At 38.8% G+C, this 23,705-nt stretch overlaps 1 long non-coding RNA gene across 1 annotated transcript in view; it reads right to left on the bottom strand.

Moving 5' to 3' along the window:
- LOC127478323 (uncharacterized) overlaps nucleotides 1-23,705 on the bottom strand; it is a 72,581-nt gene that overhangs the window by 6,579 nt on the left and 42,297 nt on the right. The window contains exons 4-5 of the long non-coding RNA XR_007907183.1: nucleotides 19,954-20,083; nucleotides 754-818 (exon numbers count right to left, since the gene is read on the bottom strand). This is a non-coding gene — a long non-coding RNA (uncharacterized LOC127478323). The remainder of the gene's footprint in view (nucleotides 1-753; nucleotides 819-19,953; nucleotides 20,084-23,705) is intronic.

Genomic DNA, 23,705 nt, shown 5'->3' with positions numbered 1-23,705 from the left:
TTTTTTTGTACTTTTCAGCTTTCACACATTTTAAAATGATAGAGTAGTATATCAATTATAATTGAGTGGTAACAAAAAATATTATTTCTCTCTTTGCTAGATGTATGGTGTGCGTGAGTAAAGTAAAGATTTGTAGGCTGCGGAGAGATAATTTAAAGGCGTAATGGCTGCTTATGTTACTAAGTTTGTTTTCCCTTTTTTTATATTTGTCATATAATTTTTATTGTGTGTTTTTCTCCTCTGAAAGTGTTTCAAAAGACATTATAATATACCACCTTGTCTTTTAAAAGGTCATTATTCGCACAAATTGTCATTTAAGTTGAACTTTAAATTTGATGAATTTTCTGTTTTGGCCTGTGAGAAATGAGACTGCAAGCAGAAATTAGAACCAGCCTTTGTCCAAGACCAAAGCAAATTATGAGGGACACCACAATGTCTGCCCTGCTGAAAAGATACTTAAACACGTGGTGTCAGCCAGAAGTGTGCATCACAGCCATGCCATAGCTGCACCCTCCACATCTGACCTTTGAAAGATTTCAGTGCCTCATCAAAGCCTATTCAAAAAAGTAACACACACACACATATGAACATTTTGAAAAATGAAGATTAGGATCTGGAGTGTAAAAGGACAAATGAAGCCTACAATAGTAGTTCAGGGATCTTCCACTGTGCACTGCTGTCTTCATAAGTCAGTCAGCATAGTTAACGATACTTGGATTTTAGGAAACTGAATGGTATACATGTAGTGTTCACCTGTTATGATATCTTGTGAGAAGAATCTTTTCTGCTTTTCTGAAGTAACAGCTACAGGCACAGACCTGCAATGCAGAGAAGCCAGGCTATTATTAAAACCACAACAGCAGTCCACCCAACTTTACCAACAGATATTTCAAATGACAGATAAAGGTGTTGAATAGCCCTTTCATTTTTTCCTTTCTCTTCATCAGACATCACATCAGCCGGCCTGTACAGAACAGCAGAGAGGGGAAAGAACAGGTTTAGGCAGATGCTGCTTGTGGTCCCACTTGCCACTTGTGCTCCCCAGGGCACTCCTCATAATCATGGCCACCTCCCGCACATAGGTTAGATGCTACAGCATTATTCTCCACCTACAGAGTTCTGCTTCATCCAGACTGATGTTTATTCATACTTTGTTATTGCAGATTTCCACATTTGGAGGCTCATTGCAGGACAAAGACATTTTTTGCGGCTGGAATCCTCTGTTTCGCTCAGAGATTTGTTTCACATCATGTTGCTTGTGTACAAGTCATTATAAAAAATGTTTGGTGGAAAAGTAATTTATAAACCATAAATAGAATTACTTAGTCCCTGTTTTTATCAGCGCAGACCAACATAGCTCTTAATTGCAAAACTGACCTGGTCCCAAAGCAAAGGCCAGCTGTATCTAATCATCCAGGGATGGGCCAGAACACAACAAATAAAGGAAATGGAAAGTAACGCCAAAAGGTTTTAAGATGTAAAATGACACAACGTTCAATGAACACTTGCCAACATCATCTCTAATTACTGCAGTGATTAAGTAGTAAAGAATTTGGTCCCAAGGGGATTACAGTTCTGAAGGAAATATGGTGCCATGTGTTACAGAATTTTTTCTTGCAAATCATTATGGAAATCCTGCTTCCTCTGGTTCTCCTAACAAACTCTTTCTTTGCAAAAACTGTGCTTCATTTGTGAAGTGCAGAGGGAGTGTAGCTTGCCTGCTTCTGAAGATTTACATCTTTATTTCTCTGTATTCAACTTGCCTTTTTAAAAAAATCCTTTTATGTCTCTAAAGAAAGAAGCATAGAAAGCATTATGTATTTGCATACTGTAAGGGTTCCTCTCATCCTTGCTGAAGAACAAACAGAGAATAGGGGAGGGCTAGATAAAAGCATCGAGACCTTAACACAGCATGGCAATGGCCTAACAAACAGCCAGAGAAACTGCAATTAATGCAAGTCCGGCTTAAAATCATAGTCCTGTGGGACACCTTAGAAGACCTTGTTTAGAAGTACTTTCTTTTTTTTCATTATTCTCTTAACCATGAGATCAAAATTTGTCCAGCTTAAAAAAACGCAAAGCACAATGAAAAAACCTGAGGTTGAATAACAAAAGCATTGGAATTGATTTTCATTTACAGGTTATGTTTAAACTTCCTATAACTCGGGATCAAAATGTCTATTGCACAAGCAAAACATGTCTCTCACCATAGCATGCTCATGTTTATTGTGTTTTATTCTCTCAGCAGGTGTCCCTAGATGTATTCTGTGTTGTCGTCTTTTCACTCAGCAAAGGAAGAGGAAAAAAAATCCTCATGCTCTTACATAGCAATATCCTCATCCTCTTACAATAGGAGACAAAGAACAGCAAGGGAATAACCATGGACCTCCTTCTCTGTTTTGTCCTAATTTTTTTGCATCAGATCCATGTCTCTGTCGTCGTCTTACCCCTTGCTATACAGAGCTTCCAAACATGCTATGGCGTGTTCCACAAAGAAATATTTAGCTTTACAAAGCACTCTTATCAGTGCATCAAAGCAACACAATTATCCCCATTTCACTGGTGTGAAAACCAAGACTCAAACATCATCTATATGGAATATGCACAGCAGGGAAATAGTGCTGTAAGTTCCCAGGCTATGAATGCCATACGTATCCATCAGAAATGGAGCATTCCTGTCTGCCACGGACAGAGAGATCAAGGGAGAGGAGAAGGAATGAGAGGCACCAGAGTCTAACACCCCGGGTTATATGCTTTCTGTTGTCCTAAGAGAGATAGAGAATCAGTCGTAAACAAATAAAACCAAGATCAACTGACTTCAGACATAGCTTTTAGAGAAAAATCTAACACCTGATTAAATGTGAGTGAGAAATGGCAACACGGGCTGCTACCACCTGTCAGCTGCGCCCCAATAGCCTGGCTGTGGTGTGCTGCTGGTATGTGGTCAAATGTATTAGCAGAACGAAAAACAAAACTGGCTACAGTAGTAAATTAAAATACTTCCTCTTGCTTCTTAGTAGATATGATGTTTAGCTGGAAAGGCAACAGATGCTCTGAATTTCAGTGTTTAAAATGAGACATTGAGACTTCCTTTTTAGCCAAGTTGTTACAAGTATGGGAGAAGATGCTCTTTTTTTCCTCAGCATTGAATAAGATGTTAAACTTAGTTTTCTAAGCTCATTTCATGAATGATTCATGATCAAGTACAAATCCTCACGAACTCACAAGCTTCCTGGTCGAGAGCACTGAACCAGCAAGAAGACTATTTAGGGAGATTTAATAGGGAATGCCAAAACAGTTAAAAATACAACTGGAAGGATCATAAGCAGTAGGTAAATTCATTGGACCAGAACACTTATCAGTTGCTTCATTCCCATTTGTACTATCAGCAATGTTGATAATAAAAGTGTTGCAGATTTTGCAAAGAACTTCAGATTCTTAAATTCTAATTTTTTTATGCATCTGTAGTTGTTATTTCTGTGAAGGGCATCATGCCATCCTGCTTGTGAGTCACTAAAATTCTTTTTTTGAGACTTAGCAGTATGAAGTTCTAAGCAAGTCATGCTGAGAAAAACACTCATTTTGGATAAAATAGATCAAATTGTGTTATGGTGACCAAAAAACTTCTAATAAATTTTGCCTCTACAAAAATCTGACAAGATAACTACATTTAGAGGGAAATAGATTAGCTGACTGTTAAATGTGTCGCACTAAGACCAAATGTTTGGAAGGCACTGAAAGCAAAAGTCTCCACACAGTTTTTATTGTCCCTTTTTATGTCCTCACTCAATTAGAAGGTGCATGTGTTTCTCTGGCATCTGCTCCCATTTCTCATTACCTTGCTGAAGGAAAGGACAGATGGAAGAAAGATGGGTCTCGGGCAGACATGCTAAGGGAAAAGGAATATTAAAGGTCCTTGACAGCTGTAAAGGGAACAAAGAAGGCGTACCCTGCTTGTAAAATGGCCAGGTGAGAGTTAGGTTACAACAACATAGACCAGCAACAGCACAGCCAGCACCCAGAGTACAGTCAGGTGGGAGCCTTCAGTGCCCCATGGCAAGGAGAGCTGCATCTCCAAGAAGGGATGCTCTTATTCTCCTTGCACCAAATTTTCCAGCACCACCTCCATAACTCCCAAACAGCAGGTCTAGCTCCTTTTCATTTTAAAGTCTATTGCAATTGAATATAAATCTATCGGCAAATAAAGTGGTGACTCTCAGCTGATGATTTGGAAATGAACATGCACCTTCACAGGCTAATCGCTCAAGTCGGAATCCTCTCATACCCAAATTCCTCTACATCAGTCTAAAGTTTGGCTGACCTACCTCCAAACTATACCAGAGCTTTCTGGCAGCACCATAGCAAGCTCCCAGAGGCACCAGTCTGCAATTGCCTGTCAGAAATAGAGACCAGGAGTGGTAGGCTGCCACCTCTGTCACCTACCTGAAAGGAGACTGGGTAAACCATAAAGTCATCATTTTCCTGTAACACCTCCATGATGCTATCAAAACACAGGAACTATCGTATTTAGAGACCTCATCTATAGCATTTTCACACAAACTGAGTACACCCAAAATTCAATGAGAAACTAATTAGTCTTTTCTACAGCTTGCTAGCTTGTATTTTTGTTTGAAGCTTAGGTGTAGTGGAAAGACACGAGTTAAAAATGCTGATAAGGCTAAGCTTGATTTTTTTTTTTTAAGAAAATAACTATGCTCTAAAAGAAGTCATAAAATTATTCATTTATGTTAAACATCAGCTGTTTCTGTTTTCTATTAAAACAGCTCTGGCTTTCCTTTAAACTCTATTAAAAGAAAAATCAGGAGATTTTCATATTTTAGGCTTGAGCTGTTGTAAAAACAAAGAATCACACGGTTCCTAAACTGTTCTAAATAGCATTTTTACAGAAATGTAAGTAAACTTTCACCTTTTGGAAAGAGTAAAACCTATGTATTGCCTTGAAAAGGGCACTAAATGGCTCCTGCATTTAGGACTGGATGGCAAACTCTTTTTACAGCAATGTCTGAGATGTGCTGCTTGCTTTTGATATGATGTCAAGCCTCAGCCTTTATGGCATTGCAATTTCCCTTCTAGAAAAAAGTTGATATTTGTGGACCATATTACACTGAATGAAATTTGCAGTCTCTGATGCCTGCTAGTGGGACATTTGTTACATGCTGTGTTTTGAATGCAGTAATACATATTTCAATGTGGCACTGCTTCTTCAAAAGATTAAAAACCTTTTAGTCCTTTGAGACTTGTGTCAGCATCTGATTTCATGCGCAGGGTAATCTTTAAATATTAATACGGGGCAAGGTCATGCTCTCTTTAACCCCCAAAATGGAGTTAGTAAATCATGATCTGGCAGTAAAAATATACAGGGCACATCAGTATTTGTTTAGGGCAAAATCTAAATTTAAATTAAACTAAATTAGCTACTGGTATTTTTATAATCGCAGATACATAATGTATTATTTGTGGGTAGGGAGGGAAGTATGGATATCCTATGAAGCTGTAGTTGAAATATATTTATTAGGATGGTTTTAATAAAATCTCTGCCACTGACAGCAGAGAAAGAGTATCTGAAATACCAGTTAGATAAATCTAAAGCGGGAATTCTGAAGCTCTTGGGGCAAATCTGCTGCTGTCAGATCCTCTGTTGACTACAGCAGAATGAGTCAGTTTACACCAGATGAGCAGGAGCCTTTTGGGCTCTCCTCTAAGCTGATCCACTGATTTATGGCATGACACTGGTAGTCTCTTTGACCTCTTTATATGCCATCCGTCCTGCTAAGGAGCAGGGGAGGGGGGAGTGCTGGACCTTCCTGGAACCTAGATGATAGACCCAAATAGACTTTCCCTAGGCAAAATAAAACATTTCAGAGTTAAATTTCTAGTGAGAGGCTGATGGGTTAGCCTTGTAATTCTCGATACATTACCATTACACGTTATCCAGAGCTCAGCTCCCAGTGCAGCTGAGGTTCATGCCACACATAACTAAACACATTTGTTTTGCTGCCAGGGGACCTCCCTTGCTACGGAGATGGGGAATGGCTTTACCCTACAAAAGAAAGCCAGTTGAACTTTGCAAGGAGTCAGTATTGTGAGCTCATGACCTTTCATACGAAGTACTTAGAGGGCAAGTGGGAGGTAGCACAGTCTGGGGAGGAAGACTATATGCTTCACCTAAGCATAGGGAAATAAAGGGAGACAAATCATTTAAATTTAAAAATACAGCAAATGTGCTTGTTAAATAGACAGTGAATGTGTGAAATACTCTTTCAGAGTATTTCAGCTTCAGCATTAATGATTTGAACTACCAAACAGGCAAGATTTTCCTTACAGAAGTCTCTGAGACAAAAGGTGATCATAAATAATTGGCTAAAGTAACTCCGTTTTGCTCCTCGCTTTACTTCCTAAAGTTGCCAATTATTTCAAATTATGTATATAAATTTTGCGATGTGGACTGTTATGTCCATGGGGAGATGTGCTCAGGCTTTTAAACTCATTTCCTCTGGCCCTTTTACTTTGGTCTGAGCCCAAAAGTGTTTTATGGGCCTTATTGGTAGAGGTAATGGGTTTCTCTGGATCAGGTCATGCAGGCTGCATTACACCAGACACAAGTCAGACATGTAGAACAGTGCAGAACAGACTTGAAGTCTCCAAGATGCAACAGATCCACTAGACTCTCTAACCCTACAGAGTGATTTGAGCAATGTCTAAATCAGCCTGTGTTACCACTCAGGGCAGGTTACTCAGCAGGTTACAGCAAAGCTGTAACCTGGGCTTTAGCAGGAAAGATTTTCCCAGATCTCGCAGAACGTTAATCCAGTTTGTGGCTGTGGCTTCCAGTCTGCTGTACATGAATGCTCAGGAATCTGTGGATCCATTCTGAAGGCTCTGCAAAGGTAGCGAGGAAAAGCTTAGTTTCAGCAGCCTTATGTTTGCTATGCAGATGTCCCCATCTCCACCAAAATCCACAGATTACAGAGCTTGATTTAAGACTTTGCTCTCATATATAACAATTTGATACTAATACTTTTCAGATCCTTATTCACAGATGGATTTTTTTCAGCAGGTTCAGAACATGTTTCCAATGCTTACTAAGCAGTCCTCACCTGATAAAAAGTCCCTGGAGTTATTTTGTAATGTCTAAAATTGTGTGAAAACCCAATTCTGCTTGGCATTGCCTCATGTAAATCAAACTCTGAACAACAAAAAAATCTTACTCTGAGGGGGATGCAGGAGCAAGGAAACAAGACAGTGGGCAACGAGGACACTGAGAAAGAAGCAGCAGAATATTTGACAAAATAGAAAATTGGAGAAGGAGAAGGAGAAGGAGAAAAGGGAGGACCGGAAAGAAGCAAATCTAGAAAATAGCCTGTAAGAGTAGAAAGTCACACTGATTCTCATTGCACCATCTCTTATAGCCTGAAAGACAGCAAGGTCACAGTCTGCAAATGTTACACAGATGTGGTGGCAGGGATGTGGTGGCTATGAGTTGGCATCTGGCAACCAGCACCCGTTGGTTTCCAGCCAACTCTGCTGTAGCTCTGTACCCATGTGCCTCCTGGGGCAGGGACCAGACCCTCCTGCAAAATGCCAGTCACATTACTGTCATCCCATAAATTACTAGTAACAAAACAGACGACAGGTAAGTACAAAAAAAATGTGTCTGAATTTAAAGCAGGCAAGTGCCCTGCTCCAAAAAGGTTCATAACTGCCCCAGGAATTCAAAACATATCTTTTAGCACAAACTGTCATAGGAGAGTATCAGGAAGTGTACTAAGGAACATGTCACCCCATGTCATTGCACATTTATCAGCATCTGAGGATGGAGACTACATAGTGGCCCCTTGGAAGGATGGATCAGTCAAAGATGGAGGAAATCTGGCAAAGCCTGGTTTTCCAAGTAAGATAGCAGAATAGCAGTTTTGGGGAGCTCATTTTAGCCAAATGAAGGGCTTTGCAGCTGGCAAATAATTTGATTCTAAAGCCCTTTCTGGAGAGTGAACAGAATGTCAGCAGCACAAGGAGTCATCATTCCCAAGGGCATCTTTCTGATGGCTGCTACAATACCCTAGTGTTTCTTGACACACAGAAAGAAAATGGTCCCTGAGACATCAGAGAGGGTGATAGCCAGGGTAGAAGAGAAAATGCAGACAGCCAGTCTGGTGCTGGGATCATCTGATGAAGCACTCAGAAGCAAAACCTGTTTCAGGAGAAGATTCTGGCTTGTCAAGAGCAGAATTAATTACAAAGAAACACCAATTAGCATGATTTTAAATATTCCTCTAAAATACGCTATAAATCGTTTTGCCCTTGGGAGAGCCAGAACAAAAGACGAGCATAAAACTGCAGGCAAAATGCAAAAGTCTCCATCTCACTGCGCAGGCAGATGGAGTTATTTAGTAAATCCTCTACTGTCTTCTCTGGGCTACAAGAAAAGAAGAAAAAAAAGCTGCCCAAAGTTTCAGTCAATATTTACCTCTTGGGTTAATAAATTGTGATCCTGACCTCAACAAAAGTCAATATCTTCTGATTATTATACTCAGGCACCTTTTTATTTGTACTTACTCATTGTATAATGAGCCACCCGTTTCCACTGGCAACTTCACTTTCATTTTGAATGTCTGAATTGAACAATCATTTATACTCCAAAGGCAGAAGACAAAATTACTATAAACTAGAGCTGTAAAATGTGGACATAGGTTGCTATTTCCAGTGAATAAGCAAGCTTGGGCGGGGGGCGGGCAGAAGGGATCAAGGATTAAGCACAAAAAATAGCTGGTTTAAATCCTCTTTTAAATACCTTTGAGTGACAAGGAGCAGAGAGAGGAAAGCTCTGAACTGTGATATTAAATACAATTAGGCTGCAAGTGTAGAAGGAAAGAAAAGTTAACAATCTGGTCTAAATAGTAAACTTATTTTAATGGAACGTTATTAGGCTTTCTCCCTGATACAACCAAAAGCAATACCAGAAAATATATGCCAAGGGCAACAAGTATAGATTCACACACTTGCAAGCCAAGCCACAAAGACAAATCTGAATGAAATTCACCACACACTTGCTGCTTCATCAGAGGTGAACTAGGCCAGAGCTAGAGGAAGAAAATTCAAGATGTTACTCTCATAATTATGTAATGTTTCATATAATACCACAGGTGTTCACCATGCTTTCCTGAAAGAAATCAAAGCACAGCCTCCCCCAGCAAGATCAAGAATCAGCTAGAATCACATTTTTGCTCTTCAACTTCTCATTGTTTGAACATCACCCACTGACTATAATAAAAATGTTCTTTGGGCTTGTAAGGCTTGTGATGGAAAGATTTTCATCCACATAACCCACTATGCCCATCTCTTTTAAAAAAAGTAAGTAACTTTACCAGTTTAAGTTTGTCTGGCTCGACATTATTCTACTCTTAGTCTCACTCTGGCAAACAATGGGGAGAGTAACTCATCTCTAGCTTAAGCACAGTAATTTTTGAACAGTGGAAAATCAGGAACAGCAAATTATGATCAAATCAATCATGATCAGGCTGTCTTTGTGAATGCTAATAAACCCCACATAAATAATCCTAAAGCATTACTTCTAAAAACCACATTATAGATCTGCATGGCACTACTCTGATACCACATTACCTTGTATTGCAAACAAAACATAGTTCATTATGACCAAAGTATATAATGTTGTACTCATAGGAAAATGAGTGCAGAAGCACTGTTTTAAAACTAGAAAAGAAGCTGTCATTTTCATATGGGACATTCAGCCCAATATTTATCAGTTCAATAAATATTTTTTATTCTCTGTTAAAACTGTGCTTAAATTGTATATATTCAAAAAGGTGTATCTCCTCCAGAAGGAGCAGAGTTGGCTTGCTTAAGCTTCAGGAAAAGGATGTCATTCATAAGTAGATTTTTCCCTTCTACTTCACAAATCCAGCTTATAATTCACTTGCTATAAGCACATTTTAAATAGAGACTAGCAGATATAAAGTCATTTAGACAGCTCATACACCAAAAAGCAGGTGAATTTCAAAAAAACCCCCATAAAACCAGAATTTAAAAAAATCTCTCCCCACCAAGAAGCCACAAGCCAGAACCTGACCACACTGAAGCTCAATAAATTAGAGATTCATTTTATATTGCCAGACCTGATCCTACTAAATTCAGACATCTTTCACCATTAACTTATTTGAGATCCTTTATTTCCATCTAATGACTTTATCAGCAATTGCCACCATTATCACATTGGTGCCAACAAGTAGACATGCTAATTCGTGTGCCATTAAACAGCATGCATATCCATAGGGAAAGGCTGGAAACTGTCTTGGGAATGGAAATTAATGAAGTTTCAGTATGTTTGAATAAATCTGTGGGCACTGTGTTGCTACAGAAGATTTTCATCAACAGCCTTTATAAGAGTTTGGAAACAGCAACTAATTTAAACACATCAGCATCAACAGACAGAAACTGCAATAAGGTGGGCAAAACACAGCCAGATGCTGTGATTTCTGAAAACCTAGCGTGCTCCCAGGGAGATGCGTGCTTTTGAAAAGAAATTATTTCTCCGTATGCTTTAGCAGACGAAGTCAAAGTATGTTATCTTGTAGTGAATGGAAAGACTCAGAGATAGTGGGACATTCCATAGCTTTAGTTAACTGTGGTTGGAGCCCAAGATACTCTAAGCCAAACTTCTTCATAGAACCCTTCTCTGGCCATACGCAAACAGAGTAATTTATATATTTGTGGTGCAATAAGTAAATGTGTCCCAGTCAGTTTGTCCATGTTGGGTAAGAGTGCAAGCTGAGCTTCTCATTAATGTTTTGAAGGGAGGTCACTGCACTGTCTGCCAATACCAGCATCCCCAGCCAGATGCACTATTGATATGCTATAGGTACCAATGATCATTCTGTATTAAGAGAAAAATGTAGCTATGACATTTTTAATGACCACAAAATGGTTTTTTTCCTGTGATTTCTCTCTTTGCTGTTCAAAGAACCAAAGTCAAAGAACCTGAAACAACGGTCAGCCTTGTGGAAAACTAAGGCTGCCAGGTCATACAGTTTTAGTCAGAGAAAAAGTGTTTACCTGCATGCATATCTTCAACTGGCCAAAACTGGGGATGAGACAGTTGCCCTTCCCTCCTGTACATTTCCAGAACAGAAACTGCATAAACAGAGAGAGGAAATAGCATGTGTAATTTTTTTGCAGGGAATCTGAAGATACTGCTCTTGCAGGAGATACAAGTCTCAAGCTCTCTTTCAACATGCTGAGGCCTGACAGAAGAGTAGATAATTTCCATGATGATATTTCCATGAGGTTATACAGAGACAGGAGGAGAACTTCTCCAAGGAGGGCAAAGGTTTCGGCCATTGGCCTCAGTGTGGTAATTCACAGCTCGGAACGCCACCGCAACCAATGCCAACAATGTGGAAGTGCAGAAAGCAAATGAACCAAATGTTACCACCAGAGAGCACCTCACCAGGAAGCAGAGCACATCTTGGTCCCAGGGTTTGGATGGGGTGATTATTCCTCTCTGCCCTCTGCAGAAGGAAGCTTCGCTCCTGCCCCCAGCAGCACCGCGCTGGCAGTGGAGCTGTGCCGGGCACTGCGCAGGCACCGCAGCACAGGCAGGGGTTCCACTGCGAGCTTTGTGCAGCCTTCTCTGCACTGACACCAGGCCACAGAGCGTCTCCAAGATAAGGACAGCAAGCTGGAGTTTGTTTTTAAATTCACAGCAAGCCAGTGCAAAGAGCAGAGAATATGTTCGATGCATTTATCATAGCCTGTGCTGCTAAAGAGATTCAGTGAGTCTCCTAAATTAGTACAAGCTCCTGAATCCTAAAGAAACATAGGAGGGTCTTGTGAAGGAACGAAGGAGGCAGACGGTTTCTGCAATGGAAAACAGTAAATTATTTTCGTTAGAGGATTTTGGATGATTTCTACTGGCAGCCAAGATACTAACAGCTATAAACATTATAAAATAGCAATTCAGCAGTTATTTCTTCAGTCACTCTCACTATGGGATGAATGTGATTTTAATTAATAAGCTTAATATCTTCAGCTGGATGGATTTCTGTTTTCTTCTGTGCTCTGTCTCCTCTTTATTTTTCCAAGCAATAACCTAAAATATAATGTACTGTCCAGAGCGTAATGGAGTGGACTAAAATATAAGAATCATAAAAATACTTGTTTACAATACAAGGTATGGATTAATATTAGCAAGTGTTTCAAAGCAGTGAAAGAACATTTGCAGCCCTCACCTTTATGATCAAGTAAATCCTAGCTTTATGCAGAAAAAATATTCAATAAGGAATACAATCTAAATCTTGAATTATATAAAAATCACAACACGTTTTTTCTGTTCTCCTCTAAAATTCAATAAATAGTTCAATAGATCATCTTTATTCCTTTCACCCTTCCGGGGAAAAAATGATTCTTAGGCAAAGAGCTTGCAGACGAAATTTCAATCTGAAAATAACCTTTATAGCTGAGTTATAAAACAATGAGAATAAGGGTTTATGATGTGAAAGTTGATGCAGGCTTTACTGCTTTGGCATGATTGTTGAAGCTGTATTAAAAATAAATATATTATAAAAAAAAAAAAACAGAGAAAAACCACAGCCATTCTCTATCCTTTGACTAACTAATAGAAGCTGTATGCTATCACAGCCATATAAATCTAAAGTCTTAAACCACTCCGCCCTTATTATCTCTTCCAAAAGAAAAATGCTTATAATAATACATATATTGACTTTAGCTTTTTGTTCAATAACAAGATTTACTGCCCCACTCTTCAGTCAATTGTAACCTCTTTGGGTCAACAAATCTCGATACTGATCTCAATAGAAGTCAATACCTGCTTATTACTTACCTCCACATTTAGACGCCTATCGCAAATTCTTATGGACATCCCCCTGACAAGCAGAAATGAACACTTTCTCTTTAGTTTTTATACAAAATAGACTTATGTGCTTTTCACACAGTCATTTTTAAAGCCATGAGATGATGTTGTTGGAAAACAATATTATACATTTATTTCTGGAACTAAGATATAAAGTTGTTTGCTTCTCTGTTGTTTCTTTAAAAATTCAGAGACCGACTTTCTTGCAATTCCTACTTTTTTCTCCCATGTAAGATGTAACTCATCAATCTCATATTTTGGCTTGACCAATGGAGAATGGTAAATAAGAGTAGAATTGAAAAGCTATGTAATGATACGCAAACTACCATCTCAGAAGTCCAATGGAGAAACATATCAATCACTTTCTTAGTTGCATTTGTATGAGGTTAACATAAAAAATGAGGCTGAAAATCACTATCATACCTGCATTTGTGTATGAATTGATTCTGTACTTACATAGAGTCAATCTTTGTATAATCTATTTGGTACCTAAGGGGTCAAACATTTGCTATGAGAGGATAATCAAATCAGGATTTTATGTCTCATATGTGAACAGATTAAATGGGTATCTATTTACCATACAATCCAAAGGCTTGTATAAGAATCTTATCACAGAGTTGGACAACGAGAAATGCACTTTTAAAATACTGTCTCATTCGACTTGGTCTTGAAAATTGGATTTACTTATATCATGTGTGTAAGTAAATAGGAATTTGTTTTATTTCATAATGGAAACTGAGAAAAGACCGGTACAGAAGTCTTGAACAGATGGCAAGGAAATGTCAGAAGTTATGTTCAAAAGTGCCTTTAGAAACATCTGAAGCACCTGCATCACTGTACTGGTCCTTTCCAGTTGTACTTGCAGTATAAGATTAGTTGTGTCAAACACAGCAGACAGCAGTTGGAGTAATGACCCAAACCTTGAATACTATTATTTTGCTCTCTTGTCTTGAAATCTTCCTTTCAGAACATCACAAATGGCAATGAGAGTATTTGTACTTCCATCAATGGAAGGATGGCAAGAGCGGAAGGATAGAAAGAAAATAATGACTAGGAAAACTGTATACTGAAGACGTAAATATAAAATCAATTTTTAAGTTTTTCTTTTTAGCCAAGCCAGTGCAATTCATATAAAAGTATGTAAGGCTTGCTTAATGTTGCACATTCCCATTGCTGTCCCATAACATTTGCATTATCCAAGGTAACATGAGGCTATGCAATCTGCTGTAACTGCTTTCTTGCATATGCCCATTAAATCCCAGAGTCTGAAAAACTTCCATAAACTGAAAATTTAGATGTGGTTCATGCACAGGAGATCCCATTCTCAAAGTATTGACACCAGGTTTGCATATACCATAGGGATAAATGTAATGTGATGCATGAGAGTCATGCCTGGACTTACCCAAGAACTGTATTTGACTAACAAGGTGAGCCAATTCAAAATTAAATAGTTTTTCAGGCTAAACAAAATCAATATTATTTATAGGATGTGATAGTAGGCCTGAAAAAAACATTTCTAGCTTTCAAAAAATAGATAAAGCTATATTGATTTACAAAACATAAGACATTAGGCTGCTCAGATACACAGAACTGTCATGTAAAAGATCTAGGTCAAGAAACACCAATAAAACTCCCATTCATCTCATTAGTCAAGAAGCATAGTGAAAGGTCAAGCAAGGTTAAAGGGCTCTGTCTAGTGTCTGATATTCCTGCAGGATGACAAGTTATTCTTTATGACCAGGTTTAATGACTATCTCCGACAGTCCACTGAAGACTGTCAGCTCTCTGGGCTGAGGGGCTGCAGCAGGGAGGCACCAAGAGCCTCTATCACACCCTATCCCCAACCATGGCTGACCCTCTGCTGAGCCCAGTCTAACAACAGTGCCATCATTTACACCCTCACATCTAGAGAACCGGATCTATAGGATGTTTTGATCTAAACCACACATGGATACATAACTAGGAGACAAGGTAAACCCACCTTCCTCACCCCATTCTCTCTGCTGTGGATCTCCATGAGAAGGAGGAGTGCAAGTGTGCTGCTGAAGAGCTGACAGAGTGGGATGAAGCCAGGAGTTATAATCAAAAATGTATACAACCCAGAGCTGCTGCATGGAACTTCTCTGTGCATACCAGGAAATAGAGCAAAGCTCCATTTAACAGGGAGAAAATGTTAAAAGTAAATTACAATAGCTTCCACAGAGTAGAAGAATCCAGGATTTGGTTTCTGTTCTAGCGAATGGTGAGGATTGTATTTATTGAACCTGACTGTAGTACGTTTCATTCACAGGAACTGATATTAGCAAAACAATCTCCAAATTAAAACATTAGTGCATTTTTATGTGATACTGTTTAAAGTGTGTAGACTTTGGATACCATAATGTGAAAGATGAAGGATATAATGCTGTAATTATGAAGGATGACAATAATTAACACAGATGAAGTACTGGTAGAAACACAGCAGAAATTTGACAAAGATCAGAACAAGAGAAAGTGAAGGAAAGAGAGGGACACTAAAAGATATTTCTTGAGGGCAAAACAAAGGTTAAAGGATCGTCATTAATGTGTTACTGATGCTCCACAGTTATAGTGAGGCCTGTGCAAGTGAATATAAAATAAATGCTATATATACTAATAATAGTTGTGAAGCACCAGCTAGATGCAAAGAGGCAGAGGACAACAGGAAGACTGGTCTATGAACAGAGACATTCTGCCCTGATTGTGGCAAAGACCTTGGAAAATGCTCAGAGGGAAGAAATCTCCATGGAGATTGATGAAAGTTGTTCCTTATTATTATTTTGAGGAGATATTTCTAGCCCTGTACAAGCCCTGAGGCCCATTCACATTTCCCAAAAAACCTTGAACATGAAATGTAACTTTGAAATGGGAAGAGCTAAATGTAAGTGGTGGTTTACAATTTTCTGAGGGAGGATGTGGGCTATTTACAGATCTGTATGTGCAGTGGCATCACAGCCCTGCTACCACGCCATGGTTCCAGCTTTGTGAACCCATCTTGTCCAAGAATCTCCTGAGAATTTATGGTATCACTTACGTCTCCACCCATCATGTTCCAGGTTTGGTTTCAAAGTATCTTCATGTTAGATTATTGTACTAACAGAGAATTCTGGAACAGTGTATTTATAACCCAGAGATGAACAGAGAGAGGCAAATACAGAATTGCTTGGTTTACTCTGTGCTAACATACACACCTAATTTTTTGATACAGAGTTCAACCATTCCCCAGTTGGTCAGGTTATAAACCACTGTCACTATTTGTAAAACCTAATTCCCTCCCTAATTCCTATAGCTGCAGGATTAATAGGACTGATTATGGCTAGCATTTGACTTGATGATACTTTAGTTGAAAATGTTCAGTTGTATTGACGATTTTCTACCATCAGTCTTTTAGATGACAAGAGATGATGAGGTTGATGGAGCTACCAGTGCAGCCAAATTTTAAATGGGGTTTTGACTGCAAGGGTTATTGTTATGGGAACCTCTCAGGTTCCTGTACATATTTCACTGGCAGAAAGAAAAAATTACTATTGTGTTATGTATTCTGTTCAAGTTTCTCACTTTGAAATAGTTATGATTGTCATCCTTGGCCAGGTTTAAATTGACATTTTTATCACAACACTCCTGGCATGGTACTGCAAGTTACTTGCTTGTGAGTAGTTATCAGCTGGCAAAAATTTAAAGGGAGGTTGGCTGATTAAAATTATATACCAAGAGCTATATGGAGGCAACAAAATAACCAAAAGCAGCCAAAGGGAGCAAGGATTCTTTAAAAAGAAAAAGAAAAAAATCTTTTCAGAGAAAGGAAAATTATACATGCAAAAGTCATAAATCGCACATCTTCATTTAATATTTTATAATCAAAAAGCTAATAATTAAAACTGGGAGGGTTAGGTCAGTCAAGTTTTACAGCTGAGCGCACTTCCTGAGCATGCCCAAATCAACACTTACGAGATTAATTTATAAGCTCTTCAAATTCTGAATCTCCAAGGTTTATGCTGTCTGTGCATTGTTTGCATAATGCAGTTTTATACTACTAAAGCACTGTAAAGGGATTATTTTCATATTCAGCATATTAAAGATACAGCACAATTCATAGATATCGTACTGTGTTCATGCCTGAGATAGCAGGTACAGCGTCTCGCATTTTGATTATCTACGAAGCAAATGTAGAAACGTGGATGTTTTGGGAGAGAGTGTATCCTTAGTGAAATTAATTCCCCAATGGTTTTATTAAAGTCTGCAAATTACATTATTTTTCCATCATATTTGAAATATTGCACTTCCTTAATGCTTGCTCTAACCCATGGCATGCCATCTTCCCTGGGGTGTCTAGACATGGTGTCTTAGATTTATGTGTATGATCTCAGTGTGTTACAACATCACTCCTGACTAATGCATTATTACAATACTTACATATATTCCCAAGTGTCACTGTTTTGATTAAAAAATCACCAATCTGCATATGCACACCATCTGTGCTTCAGAGAAGCAAAACATGCAGGATAACATTTGCCTTACTCCAAAGGAAATTCAGATACTACTGAAAAAAACAAATGGGAACCCTTTCTTATGTTTTGTTTCACAAGGCAACAAAGAAAATGAATACTGTTTCTACAAAACAATAGTCCGTGCCTCTGACGCTTTAAAACATAAGCCTTTTCCACTCTACACAGTAAGGAGATTTACCTTTAGTGAAAACACGCAAACAATCTGCCCTTTTAGAGATAGCAAATAACATGGAAGGGAAACGTACTGCTGCAATGAATTTTAAAAATCTCAACTCAGATGCAAGAACGGGGGACTTTTCAGCAGAAGGGAATGTAGTCAGCAGCAAGTCCTTTCTCAGCTGAAAGCTGCAAGAGTGGTTGTAAAAGATGAATGAGGCCCTTGCTTACTGGGGTGAAATGCTTTTAAAGGACAAGAATCTGCTTATCTTTGATTGATTGCTCAGTCTGATACTTTCCTTTATAAAGTTTATTGACTACAAGCCCATAAATCAAAGAAAAACAAATCACAGGTTCAATTTGGGGGGCATTGACATCCTGCCATCTTGCAGCAATAGCTTAGAAGTCACAGGGCAGGGAAGAGGAGGGATAGAGGGGACTCGTGGAGACAAAAGCATTTATTTCAGGCAAACCATTATTTAAAATGTTTGTAAATGATAATTCATTTGTGCCCTACCACATCTTTAAGTCAAGAGAAAAATGCAGACAACCAAGCTACCCAGATTATTATTCCAAAGTCCTTAAATGCAGAATTTACAATTAACAGACATAATTCTCACTGTGCTGTTGCACGTCTCTCTGGTTCTGTGAGATTACAGTCACATTCCCACACATTCCTCACCCGTTGTAAGAATGTTACATTTACAATTTAAACTATCAAAGCAAGACTCGGATTTCTTTCAGGTGGCTTTGAGGGCTTGGGAAACTCAAAATCTGTGTACTGAAACACCCCATACAGTTGCATGTAAGGAAAGCACTAGCCATAGATCTTTCACATATGGGACATACAGTATAATATGACAGCATGATAATACAGATTAATTTGCGCTGTTGACCTTGACACACTATTCTATTGTGTCTTCTTTGAAAGTCAGCACTCAGGTCACTAGAACATCTGGTGTTTAACAAAAAAATCCAATTCTGAAGTGCTAAATGTGTTGAAACAAATGGTACTGTACTATCATTATACAATGCAACCTCACTGCTAGGGGTCTAATTTCAAGGCTACCCTGACTGATCTACATTATTATTAGCGGCTTTGTAATTCACATCTTGCCACAGTATACAAAATACCTAATTATCAAAAGTAGCCTTTTAAAAGCTGGATTGTGTTCCATGTAACTGGGACTGACTGTCACTTTCTTTCCATTTTATCTTTGGAGACATCTGGAAGGGCTAAGCCTGCACACTGCTGAACATCCTGGCCTTGACCCAGCAGAGTGCTTCAGCATTCACATGCATTTGTATACACAGATAGCTTCTATAAAGCAAGACATGCTTTTAGGTTACGTATGTGCTAGCCCACCTTGTCAAATGTATGAACTGGGTTCACCACATCAGCTGGAAATTGCACAGTGCTCAGTGTTGTATCTGGTCCATCTTATAACCTGTTACTTTCAGCTTGTGCTCAAATCTTTCATAGTGGTCAGCACTGGGAAAGGCTGATGCAACCTTTTAGGAGAAGGCTGAAGACTGTGAAGACGATTGGTAGCAAAAAGTAGCAGCTTTGTTTCACAGGAGTATTTACGTGCAAAAGGTCATGACTGTGCCCTAGAAGGTATCCCAGCCTCACTTCCCCTCTGGCACCACTGCCACCCCCATGCCTCTCTACCACCACTCTGCAAGCTCTCTGCTTCCTGCAGAGATTCTCCATGTAACCAAACATACAGTTTGTGTTGGTAGGATCTTGGGGAATCTCACAAAGCTTCCGTGGGAAGGATTAAGCATTTATAGGGGTCTGATGACCTTTACCTGACCTAAAGCAGGTCACAACATCAATTAGCACTTCAGCTTTCCCAGTTAGTACGGATACACAGAACCCAAGCTGGGCTCTTCCAACTGTGCCGTGAGTCACAGTGGGCTGATTCTCCCCTGCTTCACAAACCTGGAAATTTATGTCCCAGTAAAACAATTATGAAATGCTACTACTCTACCTTTTCACCTAATTTGCCCTCGCTCTGCAAGCAGAAAGAAATTAGCCCTGAGAAACACACTAGTAGCCAAGGACTGTGCATCTGACAATACCAACATTTTTTTAATATGGTGAAAGAAAATCTTCACTATCAAGAGCATGGAAAATTACTATAGGCATCTATGAACTAAAACATGTGAGTCTCAATGCCTGACAAAGGACCAATACCTTCAGCTGAGGAGAAAAAGGAGTACAGCAAAGGCGAAAGCGCAGGGGTATTTACAAAGAGCAAGGGATGCGCACACTGAGCCAAGCAAAGGTGGGGCAACAGGAAGAGGTTCAAGGTCGTTCAGCACAGGAAAGTAATAGCCCAGAAAATGCCTTTGACTCACAGCGGGGTTGGAGGAGAAGGTGTCTGTTACGCTGTGGCTTAAGCCCAGGCGAAGTAATTTCCAGTTGTTTTAAATAAGATTTCTGCTACGAGGTCCCAGCTGATCTCCATGAGAAGTTTATTTATAGTTACTGAAAAGAAGAAAAAAAATTACACCACTGAATGAGAAGACAGCATTAAGCAATCAGTCACTAAAGACCTAATCTCATTAACTCCTTCTAAGATTTCATCCATCAGTCTATAGTTGGCAGCTAGTGGAGAACTGAGTACAATGAGACCTCTTTTAAACATTATTTTTTCAGGCCATCTTCCTAATCTTTTATACTTGTTTGTTCTGCAGTTTCTTAGAAGCTACAAGTGCTGAAGGAAGTAGAGAAAATCTAGAAAAAAATATAACCTGCTCTCCTATGCAGCTTCATGCCGCTGGGTCAGTGATTTACAAAGACAAGGTCCTGCTGCAGGGAAGCTAAATGGAGTTCATTATGGACATGGAAGTTAGCAGGGCCAAAAAGGTGAGGCTCTAGGAAAGAGGATGAAATAAGAGCCTAACAAGTGTGGATTTTACTTCCTCAGTGCAATAAGGACAGCTTTTAACTACCAACTACTCTAAAAGATAATATATCTAGACAACAGTTCCTTTAAGATAGGTATTGTTCCTATATACTACAACCATACTGTTTTGCATATACTCAGGAAAATAAAAATCATAATGTATTACTTAAAAAATTCTGTGTTGTGCTGCAATGAGAATCTTTGATTTGCAGACTGAAAATTTGGAAAAATTAGTAAAATGGAAGCAGTTAAGTGGAGTGCAATGATGCCATTAAACCTAGACAGGGACATCAACCTCAAACCCCCAAAAATCTATGAGTTTGTCACCAGTGCTCAGTGCCTTGGGAATGCCAGTGCTTCCTGGGGGTACTTCCTAGCAGCTGCAAACTTTCCGGAGAGGAAAACCAGACAGCTTGCTCCTACGGCACTGACAGAGCCTGGAACTACAGCCAGCAGACACCGAGATATGAGAGGATTTTCTTGGCCCTGAAGTCTGCAAGCAATAGCCTGTGTCTTGCTCACAGGTAATTTTTGGCCACACTGTGCAGTAGTGGGTGCCTGGGCAACACTACAAGGATCAGCTCTCACAGGGTGTCGTATTTTCTCCCTCATATGTCAGTGACTAATCTTTCTTTCAGTACTTCTGGTTTAGGCCATTTCCACTTTGATTTTACACTGGCACTAAACCCACAGTCATCAGAGAACCTGAAGTTTTCTGCTACAGCTGCCAGTGTCCTGTATTACCAGAGTCCAGATGGCTTTATCACAAGCCTCCCACAGAGATGTTAGAGTAGCTGGCAGTCAGTTGGTGACATGAGATTGGCTACTGTAGAAGTTGCTTGTAAGTGGGGCTCACCTGCAGAAGACGTATGAGATGGTAAGGCTAGAAAATCAAGTACATCTCAAAACAAGTTACCTGGTTAACCTCAAAAAATCAGGCCCAAAGCAGTTATGAAAAGTCAATAAGATGTATGCCAACATCTTGTTTATTTCTTTGTTGCTAATATTTCATTGTGATATAAATAATTCTTTTGAATTAATAATTATAATTCCACTTTTGGGGGGAGGGGACTTCAGACCTTTTATGAGATACTATCTAGGAGATGATCTGTTCTAAGCAGCCCTTATAACAGGCAGGAAAAATCAGATGTAAGAGTAAATTAATGTGATATTAACTTGCTTCCAACAGCTTGTTAATGGAAGTGAATGCAATAAGCATCACATCCGAGAAGGGGGAAACTGTCCCCATTTGTACTGTTGTGCAAACCAAACCTCAAAATAAAGGAAGACCTGCTTACCACAAGCATCCCTGAGCATGCCTGAACAACTGCAGTCTCAGCAGAGAAGACAGAGATGAAACAACACAAGCCCAAGTAAACTAGGCAAGAAGAAAAAGGAACTGATGGAAAAAAATGTAAATCATTAAGATAAGAATTTTGATTACTCTTCCTAGGACTTTAGAGCCACACTGGGGCTGGTACAGCCCCAACAGTCCTCTGCGATCTAAAATTCTTAAGTATTTGGGTGAAAACCTGTCTTATAATAGCAAAAAAACCCACCAAAGCCAAAACCAAATAATACCCAAATAATTGCAAATAACTACCATACTGGCACATGGTGATAATCATTATAAGAATATTGCTAAACCATGTAAGATATTGAAAATATCATACTTTTACCTTTGTTCCCATTGTTACATACTCTCAGACTTAAAGAGAATGGAGAACCTAGTTTGTTATTTTGCTCAGATAAGAACAGTTATAAAAATAGATTAACTGTCAGTATCATGAATTAATATCACAAAAATACAGCGGCTCAAGTAATAGGCTTAGGCCATAAGCAAAGGAGCAAGAACACAAAGTTTATGCTTTGACCTGGGAAAGCATAGCCATATCACTACTGCAGAAAAATGCTTACCTAAAATGAAATTTGTGTTTAATAATTCTGTGTGCTTTTAAAATCTACATTTTGTTTTGTTCTACATAGTGATAGCTTTTGATGTTAAACCATAACGTACCAGCTACAAAAGCTGATACTCAAGTTAAAAATCTACAGCTTTTAGTTCATGCTTTCAAGGTTTTTTTCTTTTCCCTCCTTTTTTTTTTTTTTAAAGAACCTCTGAACGTCTAAATGATAACATTTTTCAAGTAGCTGCTCCTTCCCTGGAGTTGAACAAAATAGAAAAGATCAAAGTTAGTGCAATCTTGTTCAAAGGTGAAGAGGTGAAATCTTATGTGTGCTGGAGGATCAGAGCAAAGAGAATCGTACAATGCTTAGTGTGCGACACCTGAAGCCCACTTTCATCAAGGTACCTCATTTTCATCTGAATTCAGAATGTATCTCATTTAATGGTAAAATAAGGAACAGCATAGAATTAGCTTGGTTACAAAGAAGATAAGCCCTTGCTCAAGACTAAAAAGTAAACATCAATAAAAGGTGAAAGTGGTCAATTTTTTTTTAGAATTACTAAATTCACCATGTTAAATTCTATAGTCCTTCTTTAAGTAACATCTGTATAATTGAGTAAAATGGAGCCATTACACCCACGATGTTTCAAGAATCATGATGCTGTTGATAGTTGAGTTTCTTGAAAAAACTCCACCATGTTTTGAAGGGGGTTGCAGAGAGGGACATCTAAAAAGGGTATGTTTTTTCCATAAAATCTTCATGTGACTGATGTGCCCTGACATAATGTATCACAATGAAATACAGCTGCCAAAAAAGAACTTCAAATTAAGCCCTTTTCTGGAGTAAGGAGAAAAAAAAAGTGATAAGAAAATAGGTACCTTTTCAGCAAAAGCTTTTAAAGCTTTAAAAGCACAGCAAGTAAAAAAGTAAAAAAGTTACCTCAATTTTGTCTAAGTAACTAGAAGCTAAATGGGGGGGAAAGGGTATGGAAAATAATGCTCCAGCCTCTGTGAGAATTGGAAACATCCTGAGCACAAGACACTGTTACACAGGAATAAAGGAGGATTTTAATGTCCTTATCCTACCTTGGCATTTTCAAACTCATGGAAGATTCACTTTCAAAGCATTGGGAATTGCGCTACATTATGCTAATAATGCTGGTCTGTTTCAGCATAAACCCGGACTTACACATGGCAAAGAGGTCACAAACATGCAAACATTCAGAAGTTGAACAGTCACATTTCACTTTTTGCTTTTTGACTACATAGATTTTCTTTTGCATATGTCTCTGGG

This window comes from Manacus candei, unplaced genomic scaffold (genome assembly GCF_025592945.1).
Source record: "Manacus candei isolate 608988 ecotype Guabito, Panama unplaced genomic scaffold, ASM2559294v1 h1tg000005l, whole genome shotgun sequence".
Lineage (NCBI taxonomy): Eukaryota > Metazoa > Chordata > Aves > Passeriformes > Pipridae > Manacus > Manacus candei.
Note: the sequence above shows the minus strand (reverse complement) of the source record. Positions and strands in the feature narration are given on the sequence as shown.